Source organism: Sorex fumeus, unplaced genomic scaffold, assembly GCF_029834395.1.
Source record: "Sorex fumeus unplaced genomic scaffold, SorFum_2.1 ptg000070l, whole genome shotgun sequence".
Taxonomy (NCBI): Eukaryota; Metazoa; Chordata; class Mammalia; order Eulipotyphla; family Soricidae; genus Sorex; species Sorex fumeus.
In genome coordinates, this window is record NW_026606127.1 from 10568388 (window position 1) to 10581235 (window position 12848).

General features: G+C 36.7%; 1 pseudogene; it reads right to left on the reverse strand.

Annotated features, from left to right (window-relative positions):
• Positions 1-10454: 10454 nt before the first annotated feature.
• On the reverse strand, positions 10455-10548 carry LOC130037122 (uncharacterized; annotated as a pseudogene).
• Positions 10549-12848: the final 2300 nt, after the last annotated feature.

The window sequence follows — 12848 nt, forward strand, 5'->3', positions numbered from 1 at the left end:
GTAAATTCAGCCTTTTCTATATTTAATTAAAAATGAAAGAATGTTCCTATATTTGGTCTTTTAAAGACATTCCAGGTTGGTTAAGGAAACAAACACTGCCTATGAAATCATAGGAACATAACGATAAAAACCTGATTACTACTTAAATTTACAAGAATGTCAGTGCTAAGAATTATTTCCCTGGATGTCCTTAGTGTACATGATAGTCATATGAATACACCTGTGTGAATATATCGCTGGTATCTAATTTAGAGAATAGATATATAGAGATTAGATGACATAGCTGAGTGTGATCTCAACTTTTCTACACACTCCCATGCCCCACACACCCAAAGACTTGTACTAATCCTTATAGATCCATGACTTTTCCTCCTCCCCTCTCCCAGAGTCTTTTAAAATTTCTTTTCAAGTACTAATGTGATGCGCTTTAGAAAATGTTGAGTTAAACTTAATTGTTGTCATTTAGCTTTTAGATAGAGAACCAAGAAAATCTTATTAAAAGAGTATTTTTGTATTCTTTGAAAATGATAATAAGAGCATTATCCTTGAGTCCCTCAATAGACATTATATAAAGAATTTTGTGAGGAATTCCCTGTACAAATCAATACTCAAAGAAATAAACGACTTCTCTGAATGAGGATGAACTGGGACATTTCAAAGTATCAATCAGTGAATCAAAGCTGAATCCTAGCATCCTATAGCTAAAAATGATCTTGATTTAATCTAGTCAACACCATTACATTTTTTTTCTTATACCAGCTGATAGCACTTTTAATTTTTTAGTTTTTGTTTATCTACTTTTATTAGTGAAACACCATGAGGTACAGTTGTAGACTTACATACCTTTGTACTTGGGTTTCAGTTTTACAAGAATCAAGTACCCATCTCTCCAACAGTGCCCATTCTCCATCACCAAGGAACCCAGTGACCCTCCCACCCCCCATCTCCCCTACTTTGCCCTAACTCAGGGCATTCACTTTTGCTTTTTCTTTGTTTTAAGGTGTTGTAGTTTGCAATGGAGGTCAATACCATTACATTTTCAAAGAAGAACATAGGCCCCTATATGTTCAAGACACTACTACTGTCCTGCGGTTCTTCCCACCATGTACCCTGCTCCAAGACAGCCCTTTGGAAATATGCTGGGAAGGACAACTGGATGTTCCATTCCTCACACTGACCTGGAAGACTCTTGCTGATTCTCAACCACATCAACTATTCATTTGTTGCCTGATATCACCTCCTGTCCTTTATTTTTTTTAAAAAAAATATTTGATTTGTTTCTGGAATATAAAGAAAAAAATTAAATGGACCAATAAACAAAAGCAAAATCAAACCTTTATACTCTGACATCAAAATCGTCCTTAAGGAGGGGAACTAAATGACTGAAATGGGTAGGGGAGTGTTGTTAGTTAGTTGTGGACAGTAGCTGGATATTTGACAGTGCATGGAGTATGAATACACAGTTCCAGAGATCAGGAACTCTGTACTTGAAGCGAATACAGTTTGTAAACTTGTCATCACAATTATATGTCCATATGAAATTTATCTACATATGCTTTGTGCCTTCCTTGCATGTATGTGTTATGCATTCCTTTTTCATGGCCTCAGAAATGCATCTGAGGGGACTCGGAAAATTAGTTGAGCACCAACTATGGGGAGAGAAGTAGTAAAGAATTGGAGGAGGAAGAAATATGATTTGGAGCTTAAGAGCCGTGTAACAGGAATATATAGATATGTATGTGTGTGTAAATACACATATATATGTATAAATATATATATGGGCTGGAGCCATAGCACAGTGGGTAAGATGTTTGCCTTACACGTGGCCAACCTGTGTTCGATTGCTCTCCTCCTCTCAGAGAGCCCAGCAAGCTACTGAGAGTAACCCTCCCTCATGGCAAAGCCTGGCAAGCTACCTGTGAATTATTCGACATGCCAAGAACAGTAACAACAAATCTCACTATAGGGACGTTTCTGGTGCCTGCTCGAGCAAATCAGTGGACAATGGGAGGACAGTGCTACAGTGCTATGGTTAATTCAAACGTTGTTTATGTAAAATATGAAAGAATCAAATAAATATTCTATAAAGCTGATTACACCTATTAAATTAATATAACTTTAAATAGTGTTTAGAAATTAAGTTGAAGAATTTGAAGGCTTTAGAAAGATATTGACAATATATCAAGAAACACATGGATTTTTGAGGAGCAAGAACACGTAGCTGTTGTCCTTTCTTAAGGTTATTATTTTTGGCATTTATAGAATATGCTTTCCCTGAGTTTTTGTTAATAGCTTCCGTTATTTAGAAAGCATCATAATAAATTATATTTTTAAAAAAATTTTAAAAAGTTCTATTAGTGAGTGGATTCTGTATGTTTGGAACGTCGGAAGTATTTTCCTATGTAATTTACATTAAACATGATATTTACAACAGAAATACCATCTGCAGTACCATTCACAATAGCCAGAAGAAACTATGGTATAACTACACAATTGAATACTACGCAGTTGGCAGGAAACTGACATCATGAAATTTGCTTATAAATGGATGAACAGGGAAGAATATCATGCTCAATGAAATCAGTCAGAAGGAAAGGGGTATACTGATTGGACTACAACATTTTTTGGATATAAAAAACCAGAAAATGAGACTAATACCCAAGGATAGCTGAAACACAGGCCAGGAGAATTGGTCAATGGTTGGACGCTTGCCACAAGTGCTGAAGGCGAGAAATTGGAATAAAGACGGGACCGCTCTGACAATGATAGTTGGAAGTGATTACTCTGGGTGAGAACTGAGTCCTGAAAGTAGGTAAAGGAATAAACTTGAGAACCTCTCACTCTCTGTATTACAATCCACAATGCCCAAAGGATGTGTGTGTGTGAGAGAGAGAGAGAGAGAGAAAGAGAAAGAGAGAGAGAGAGAGAGAGAGAGAGAGAGGTGCCTGCCATAGTGTAGAGACAGCAGGCTGTCAGGTGGGGTTTGGGGTTGGGAGAGGGAGTGGTGGGAGAGAAACTGGGGACATTAGCAATGGAACTGTATACTAGTGGAGGTTAGGTGTTAAAATATCCTATGATTGAAACTGAATCATGAAAAGGTTTGTAATATGTGTCTCCTGCAGATTCAATACAAAAACATGATATTTAGATTCTACCATCATGACTAACCTATGAATTTGCTGAAATTTATTTTTATCACTTTGGCTGGGCTCATTGCATGGATGGCTGTGTGGTAAAACTTTTTCATTTTATGCGGACTGAAGAGACAAAAATCATAGGGTTGGGACTTCTGGTGGAAGGAGAGAAGAGCACAAAACACCCTGTTGACCACACCTCAGCAGGGTCACCTAAGTTGCGTGATGACAGACCTCCTTCACTGATTTCTTCTGTTGTAATGTGGAAAACTGAAAAGACTTTGCAGGCTGACAAGAGGTTGTCTCCTCCAGTTCTCACTATTTTCTTTTCGATTAGAATTGTTTAAAGATTATTTGAAAAATTTGGAGCTTAATGATTTGTTCTCATATATTTCCCCTAAATTGTGTCAGTGGGCATTGATCCAGGAAGGCCAGCATGAAAAAGTTGAGGTGTATGTCTTAACCACCAATGCCAACACTACTGTAAGTATGGAATCCAAAGTACAATAGTAAAACTTCAAAATGTGTTTGTCAAGGAAATCGGTGGGAATGCAGGGAGAAATGTGTAATCTGTTGGTGGAAGGATGCAGACACTGGTGGTGTGATTAGAATTGGAGTATTGTATGACAAATCTCCAATATAAATGACTTTGAAAATCAAAATTGCCTAAATTTAAAAAAAAGGAGAAGTCAACTTATGTCTATATTTCAAGAAGGCTTGCCTTGGCAAATTTTGGCAGAGAGACCATAGTTGGTAGAGAGAGGGAGAAAGAAAGGGAGAGTTGACAGTTGGGAAGAGAAGCCTGGATATCATGGAAGAGATGAAAGTTGATCTTAGAAGATTTGGAGCCATCAGAGTTTAGAGAGTTAAATGGTGAGAACATTGCAGTTTAGATACTTAAATAGTGAGATTGGTTTCAGTCATCAGCACTGTATACATAGAAAGACTTCAAAGACCTCACAGATATTCAGGCTATAATAACTATCAAGGGAAGCGTTTTTTTCCTGAAGCAATATGTAAGGATAATATATTGCCAGGAAGAATGATAAGAAGTTGGTTCTCTTTTTCACAGATTAATACATTAGAGATGAAAACTTTTATACAAAGGAATCTATCATCTTGTCCTGTTGCTCTGTTTTCTTGTCATCATTCCATTCTCCCCCATGACCCTACCTAATCAGGGCTCTCGACATTTCTCAGCAGTGTAACCACATAGCCTCAGAGCATGTGTTAACTGCAGGTAGCTCACAGCTCTCATGTTTGCCCCCCATCCAAGCCAGAGCCATCCTTCTGAAACCAAGGATATTTGCTGAAGGCCCGTTCTTCCTTGAAGTGGCAGTCAGGGTTTACCTCTTCTTAATCATTTTGATTACAAATTTAGATGTATGTCACTATACTAGTGACAGGGATTTTCCAAACTATGGAAAGCATAAACATTTCCATTTCCCCCACGAATTTTGGGCTAGTTATTTTCTATCCACTACTAATAATTTGTGATAATTAGGAAACAGAACTGAAGTAAAAACAGGGACATTTGTCAATTTGGTGCCATGACTAATCAGTCTTAGTATAAGTATATATTTCTAGAAAAAAAATGCAGAAGAAAATGAGTTGGTTGCTAGCAAAGAATGCCAAACCTCTGCCAAAAATTCTTTGAAAATAAAAATTCTGACTATGGACTGAACATGATTACAATTTAATGCCTCTTTTGCAGACCACAACACCCAAAGGGAGAGAGAGAACAAAAGGGAATGCCCTGCCACAGAGGCAGGGTGGGATGGGGGGGATCTGTGTGGGAGGGATACTGGAATACATGGTGGTGGAACATGGGCACTGGCGGAAGAATGGGCATGTGATCATTGTATAATCAAAACCCAAGCACAAAAATTTGTAAATGTACAACTGTACATCATGGTGTTTCAGTAATAAAAATTTTAAAAAAATAAAATAAAATAAAAATTGTTTCGTCTGCCAGAGATCAGCAGATGGGAACCTGAATGAAGGCAAAAGATTGAATTGGTTGAGTTTTATTTTTCCTTGAGTATATTAATTTGATTTTGGAGTCAATTTATATGAGAGTTCATCAAGACACAGAAATTTTTAGCACTTCTCTTGTTTAAAAGTATAGTGATACACCATATCTCTATCTAACATTCTTTTTATTTCTGATAGTTTGACACAAAAGATACGTCATAATCATAGATAAATGTAAATTATTTAAATACTTTTTTGATTATTTAAAATTACCTTATAGAATTACATTATAGAATTTCATAAAATTTAAGATTATGCAGAATCAACTAGCATGTATCATATTACACTCACTACTGAAAGGCCTACTCTGTCATTCACCATTGTTCAGTTTTTCCACTTTGATAACACCTTTCCATCTGGTAAGTAAATAGTCTCATAGTTCTAAAGTTTGTTTTTATTGCTTTGAAAAGATCAAAATTATGTAATTTTCAACATTGGATGAAACTAGAGGATATCATGCATGTAAAGTTAGCCTTAAGGAAAGGAGCAGATACAGAGAGATCTTTCTCATATGTGGGATGTAAAGACACACAGCCAGGTAGGAACAAAGGTTCAAGAGCAATGCAAGGGGAGAACTGATCCACACAATTAGGTCAGGGGATTAGGAGGGAGGGATTCTGGGGGATTGGGGGAGAGGGAGGGTTTGTTATTTGAGAGAATGAGGAGTGTCATGTTGGAATTATGTGTATGAGAAACCATTGTTAATTGAATTATAAATCATAGAATATAAATAATGTTTTAGACGTTTGTCTGTCTCATTTTATTCTTTTAATTTGTTTTCTCCATATTCCACATATTCCTGAATTTGTAGGATGCCTATCTTTCTCTGCCTGGTTTTTGTCACTAAACATAATTTCCTCCTGTTATACATTTTATATACAAATAATAAGAAGAGTTCCCTTCATACAACTGAGTAGTATTCCATTGCTTTTCCACCTTTCATTTTCAAAATTTGTGGTTTAAAAGATACAAATATTGGTTTTAATAATGCTCTGGGGTTTTAAAAGTTTTAGTTTAGTGAAACAAAATATATTTTATTGAAAAGCCCTTAGAAACTTGTGAAACAGTTGTAGGGTGGAATGGAATATATGTTCAAGCGAGAACAGTCATTTAACAAAACAAGCAAAGAGAGACATAGAGAAAGGAAGCACGGTATTTCTTCAAGGGAGAACACAAGCTTGAGGAACAAGCCCACTCTGGTAGTTTAGGAATAAGAACTTGGATTGGTATGAACTTCACTTGTGCACTTTAGGGGAGAACCTGAGTGAAACTATTATAAGTACGTTCAGGATCATGATACACTGGAGTCTGCACTTGGAGTGAGGAGGGTAGAGAGTTCTTTGGGGAGATCCGAACTATAGAGAACAGTAATAGTATAACACGAATGATAGTATCTTACCGTGGGATTCCAAAAAAATCTTTAACAGTGGCGTCAGAAATGATAACATTCTTAGGTATTTGGGTTTCCTGTGGAAACAACGGGAAAGCTGAGTTTATGCTCTGGATGCCTCCGCCTGAAACAAGGTCAACAAGTCATGAATGAAAAATTTCAAGTTAGATGGATCAAGGATACTGATCCCAGGGGAAGGCTAGCTTTTGGGTGGAAAATTTCTACTGCTGGCCTGATGTAGGTTCTGATCCTGGGATACATAACAGAAAGGAGGTAGTGACAGGTATCCTCAGAAGTGAAGCCTCTGAGACAGAATTCATTCATGCCAACTTATGGGTTATCAATGTTTGCTCATGGCTGCTACCATTATAACATGCCATTCAATGGTTTTGTGGTTTCAATTTACTGTGTCAATGTAAAGATGAAGTTTCCAAATGGAAGGTAAAAATCTGAGGCCCTCAAGATGATGAATTATGGGGAGGGGGGGAGCTGGAGCTATAGTACAGCAGGTAGGGCATTTGCCTTGCACACGTCCTACCCAGGTTAGATTCCCAGCATCCTGTATGGTACCCCCAAGTACCGTGAGGAGTAATTCCTGAGTGCAGAGCCAGGAGTAACCACGGTGCATCGCCACGTGTGACCCAAAAACGCAAAGAATGATGATCTGGGATTGATCCTTAGCATTGCAAACGGCATTATTTTTTATTTTTTAATTTTTCTCTTTCTTTCTTGCTTGCTTGCTTCCTTGCTTGCTTTTTTGTTTTTTGGGTCGCACCTGGGTATGTATAGGGATTATTTTTTATTTTTAAAAAAACATAATTTTACCTTTTTACCTGTGGTTTAAAAGTAAATCTAAAATATTTTAGAATAAATATATGTGAAGAAGAATAAAATTCACGGGAACTATTTAGTGTTCTTAATGATACAGGAGTCAGAATTTTGAGCTTAATTGTATGGGTATTGCATAAATAATTTTTCCCCATTATGTGGACTGTCTTTCGATCATGGTCACCATTTTTTCTGAGTTGCAGAAACTTCTTAGTTTAATGTAGTCTCATTTGTTTATCTTCACTTCCTCTTCCTTGGTCAGTGGTATTTCATTCTAGAAGTTTCCCTTAGCTTTAATGTCATGAAGGGATCTTCCCACATTTTTCTCCATATATCTTAAGAATTCAAGTATGATAGTGAGGTCTTTAATACATTTTATTCTGAGTTTGTGCCTGGCACTATAAAGAGGTCTGAGTTCATTTTTTTTGCATATTGCTGTCCAGTTTTCCCAGCACCAGTTGCTGAAGAGACTTCCTAGCTCAACTTCATATTTCTTGAGCCTTTAAGAAAGATTAGGTAATAATAATCTGAGGGCCAGCGTCAGGATAGTTGACTATATTCCATTGATCTTAGGTCTGTCTTTATCTGAATATCGTGATATTTTCATTACTAAAACTTTGTAGTAGGGTTTGTAGTTGGGGAAGGTGTTCCCTTCTTCTTTTTACCAAAGATTGCTTTAGCTCTTTATGGGAGTTTATGGTTTTGTATGAGTTTCAAGAGTGTTTAATCTATTTAATTGAAAAATGTTATGGGTATCCTTATAGAAAGTGCATTAAATCTTTATAGAGCTTTGGAGTGTATTGCCATTTTGACAGTGTTAAACCTCTCAATCCATGAGCATGGGATGAGATTCCATTTCCTCATAATACTCTCTTATTTCGTGAAGTAGTGTTTTGTAGGTTTTTTTTTTGGTATAGTTCCTTAACCTTTTTAGTTGATTCTATTATACTCTATTTTCTGAGGTATTATTGTGAATGGGATTGTTTTTCTCTATCTCTTTTTTCTCTTTCATTATTAATATATGGGAAAGCCATGGAGTACCAGATATTGATTTTGTAATATGCTACTTTTCTAAACAAATCTGTTGTTCCCAGGAGCTTTTTTGTAGATTCTTTGGGATTTTATAAGTATAGTATCATGTCATCTCCAAATAGTAAAAGCTTGAGTTCTTCCTTTTTTATATGGATGCCCTTGATATCTTTTTTTTTTTACCGAAATCATATGGCAAGTACTTTAAGTACTATGTTGAATAGGAGTGGTGAGAGTGGGTAACTTGTTTTGTGCCTGATTGTATTCTGGGATTCTATTTCATTGATTTCTGCTCCAAGACTTTGGATTTTCCCCCTTGAGAATAATGCTTGCTGTGGGTTTGTGGTAATTTGCTTTGATTAGATTGAGGAAAGTACTTTCAACTCCAATTTTGTTGAGAGTTTTTCATCATGAATGGGTGCTGGATCTTATCAAATGCTTTATCTACATCTATTGATATAATCATATGACTTTTATCTTTATTTTATTGAGATGGTGTATTCTATTGATTGACTAGAGAATGTTAAGCAATCCTTGCATCCCCAAGATAAACCTACTTGGTCATAGTGTGTGATCTTTTGTTGAGTTTCTGGATTCTCTTTGCTGGTATTTTCTTGAAAATCTTTGTATCTGTATTCATCAAGGAAATAGGTCTGTAATTTTCTTTTTTTGTGGTATCTCTATCGATTTGAGTATTAGGGTGATCTTTGCATCATAAAAACTATTTGGGAGTATTTCTGTTTCTTCACTTTCCTGGAAAATCTTAAAAATGTTGGAAGCAGTTTCTCTTTAAAGGTTTGAAGTAGTTCAATATTGAATCCATCTGGGCCATGGATTCTGTTTGCAGGTGTACTTTTGACCATCATTTCAATTTCCTTGTTTGTGATAGGTTCAAGTATTCCAAATCTTCTTGGTTCAGCCTTGGGAGGCAATTGGAATCCAATAATTTATCAAATTTTTTCAAGATTCTCTCATTTCGTGCTGCAAAGATTCTCAAAATAATCTCTGATGATCCTATGGATTTCTGTACTTTCTATTAGGATACTCCCCTTTGCATTTCTGATTCGATTTATTAGAATTCTTTCTCTTTGTTTCATTGAGAGGCTTCTCATGGTTTATTGATCTTATTTATTTTCTCAAAGAACCAGCTTTTGCTTTTATTGTTCTTTTGGATTGTATTTTGGGATTCTAGCTCATTGATGTCTGGTACAAGTTTTATTATTTCCTTCCTCCAGCCTAGTTTGGACTACTTTTCTTGGTCATTTTCCAAAATCTTGAGCTCTAATTTATTCATGTAGGCCCTTTCTTTCTTCCTGATGAATTCTGGCAGATCTATAATCTTTCCTCTTAACACTGCTTTTGCTGTGTCCCACAAGTTCTGGCAGCTTGTGTCCTCATTCTCATTTGTTTCTGGAAACTTTTTATTTCCTCTTTGATTTCTTTTCTAAGCCAATGGTTGTTCATTACTTCCCTTAAAGAAAAGATTTCCTTGCTGAGATTCAGTCTGTTTGATCTATGGAGAAGTGACAAAGAAGTGTTGAAATCTCCTTCTAGTATTGTGTTGCTATCAATGTTTTTCTATAAGTCAATTAGAAGTTGTTTTTAAGTATTTTGCTGGTCTGTCATTAGGATCATATACATTGAGGAGGGTGAGTTCTTTCTGATGTACATATCCCATGATCATTAAGAAATGACCTTCACTGTCTCTGATAACCTTTAGCCTGAAGTCCATGTGGTCTGATACTAGTATGGCCACTCCAGCTTTGTGGAGGTGATATTTTCTTGAAAACTTATTTCCCACTCTTTTACTTTTAGCCCATGGGTGCTTTGATTGTTCAGACGTGTTTCTTGCAGGCAGCAGATCGTTGGTTTCAGTTTTCTAATTCATCTTCCTATTCTGTGCCTCTGAATTGGCACATTTAGTCTATTGACATTGAGAGAGATTGTTGTGATGGGGACTTGTGCTCTCTTTATGTAGAATTTTTGTACTTGTGGGGATTTTCTTAGCTTAAAGTAGACCTGGTCATTCTTCTTGCAACAAAAATATGGAATGCTTTACAAGTTTGCATATCATCTCTGTGCAAGGACCATGCTCATCATTTTATCATTTCAATTTTAGTAAATGTGTTAAACTTAGTAGGAGTTAATTTTTCCATATTTTCTCTTCTTATTACTTTGAGTGTTGTCCTTCCTCACTCCTATGGCAGACAATGATTCCTAATCAAGGAATGTATTTCAAAGCAGCATGCATAAATAGATTTAGAAATTTAATGTCCCAGAAAGAAAAATATGGTTTTTACCATATTATCTTTTACCATACCCTAGGCATCAGTTTTACAAAATAATTCTTTTGGAAGATGGTATATGAGGTTGTTTAATGTCGTTCCCTGAAACCTTAATTAAGACCATTAAACTAGAGCCTTTTGCTGTTCTCACCTCAGTCCCCTATACATCTCCAGGAAAAGGTGGATGGTGTTGTCTGCACTTTGACCACCTTGAATGTATGTAGGATTTTTCTCCTGAAGAATGAGGTGAGAAGCATATTGATGATTTCATTCCACCTTATTACAAGTTCAACTTGAACGGAAGGTGAGAATCATGTGGCTCCTATAAAGGACAGAACAAAGGGTCTCAGTGAAGTTTAATGGCCAACTCACATTAACAACATAGATGACTCATAGTAACCTGTGTGCATCTTTCTGTATAGTGAGTTTCATATCTACTGATAGTGATTCTCAGTAATGACACATGGTCAAAACGGATCTGTAATTAAAAATCTAGTTCTCTGAGCAGAGTGAGGTCTCTGACGTGATTGAACAAGTGTGTAGTAATTTATTACTAAGCACATAAGTATTTTCAATGATGTGTACTTTTCGATCTAAAATTAATTCCAAATATGTCTAAAACAACAATCTCCTGACCTCGCACCTGGCTTTCCTCACTGGGGCTTCTTGGAGGTGGCGTGGTGAGATTCCCTCACCGCACTGAGCAGAGCCCCGGCAGCTGAAGACCTCTGCAACCAGCCATAGGTACGCTTAAGACCACTCTTCCCAAGCTTGACGGAGCCTCATGCATGAAGGAACTGGAAGAGGAACCCAAATGTGCGGGACCGGGGGATGAGATCTCCATGGCTGCTCAGATCAAGACTGTGCCCCCTCCTTCCAGATCCCCCATCTTCTAGTAATTAAGTGTTACAACCACGAACTACCCCTGGATCCATGTAATGCCATCAATAGCCAACATCCAGAGACTGGATCTTATTTAGAAGACAGCAACTCTGATTGTCCAGTTCTCACTCTCAGAGAACCTGGTAGGCTTCTGCGAGTATCTTTCCCCCATGGTGGAGTCTTTGTTTCTGGTCACTGTTTCTTTTGAGGTATAGAAGCTGCTTAATTTAAGATAGTTCCCTTTGTTTATCTCTGTTTCCAGTTGCTTGGCAAGTGGCGTGTTATATTTGAAGATACCTTTTGCTTCAATGTCGTGGAGGGATTTGCCGACCTTGTCATCGCTGTACCTGAGGGATTCTGGTGTGATGTTGAGGACTTTGACTTATTTTTATCTGACTTTTGTGCATGATGTTAGGTAGAGGTCTGAGCCATTTTTTTTTGCATGTAGCTGTCCAGTTTTTTCTGCATAGTTTGTTAAAGAGGACTCTCATGCTCCACTTCACATTTCTTGCTCCCTTATCAAAGATTAGATGATTATATATTTGAGTGTGTGTGTCAGTATATTCAATCCTTTTCCATTGGTCTGCAGCTGAGCCTTTGTTTCAGTCCCATGCTGTTCTCATTATTATCGTTTGTAGTAGAGTTTGAGGTTGGGGAAAGTGATGCCTCCATCGTCTTTTCCCCAAGAATTGCTTTAGCTATTCGTGTGCGTTTGTTGTTCCATGTGAATTTCAGGAGTGCTTGATCAATTTCTTTGAAGAATGTCATGGGTATCTTTATAGGGATCAAGTTGAATTTTTACACTGGTTCTTGGAGAATTGCCATTTGGCAATGTTAATTCTCCCATTCCATAAGCAGTATATATGTTTCCATTTCCTCGTGTCCTTTTTAATTTCCAATTGTATAGGTCCTTTACCTCCTTAGTTAAGCTGATTCCAAGGTTCTTGATTTTCTGAGGCACGATTGTGAGTGGGATTGCATTTTCATGTCACTTTCTTCTCTCTCATTACTTGCATATAAAAAAAGCCATAGAATTTTGGGTATTGAGTTTATAGCTTGCAATTTTACTATAAAAGTCGATTGCCTCTAGGAGTTTTTTCGTAGAGATTTTAGTATTCTCTAAATATAGTATGATATCTTCTGTGAATAGTGAGAGATTGTTTCTACCTTTCATATATGAAAAACCCTTAATATCTTTTTCTTATCTATTTTCTATTCCAAGTACTTCCAGTACTACTTTGAAGAGAAGTGCCAAAATGAATTTTT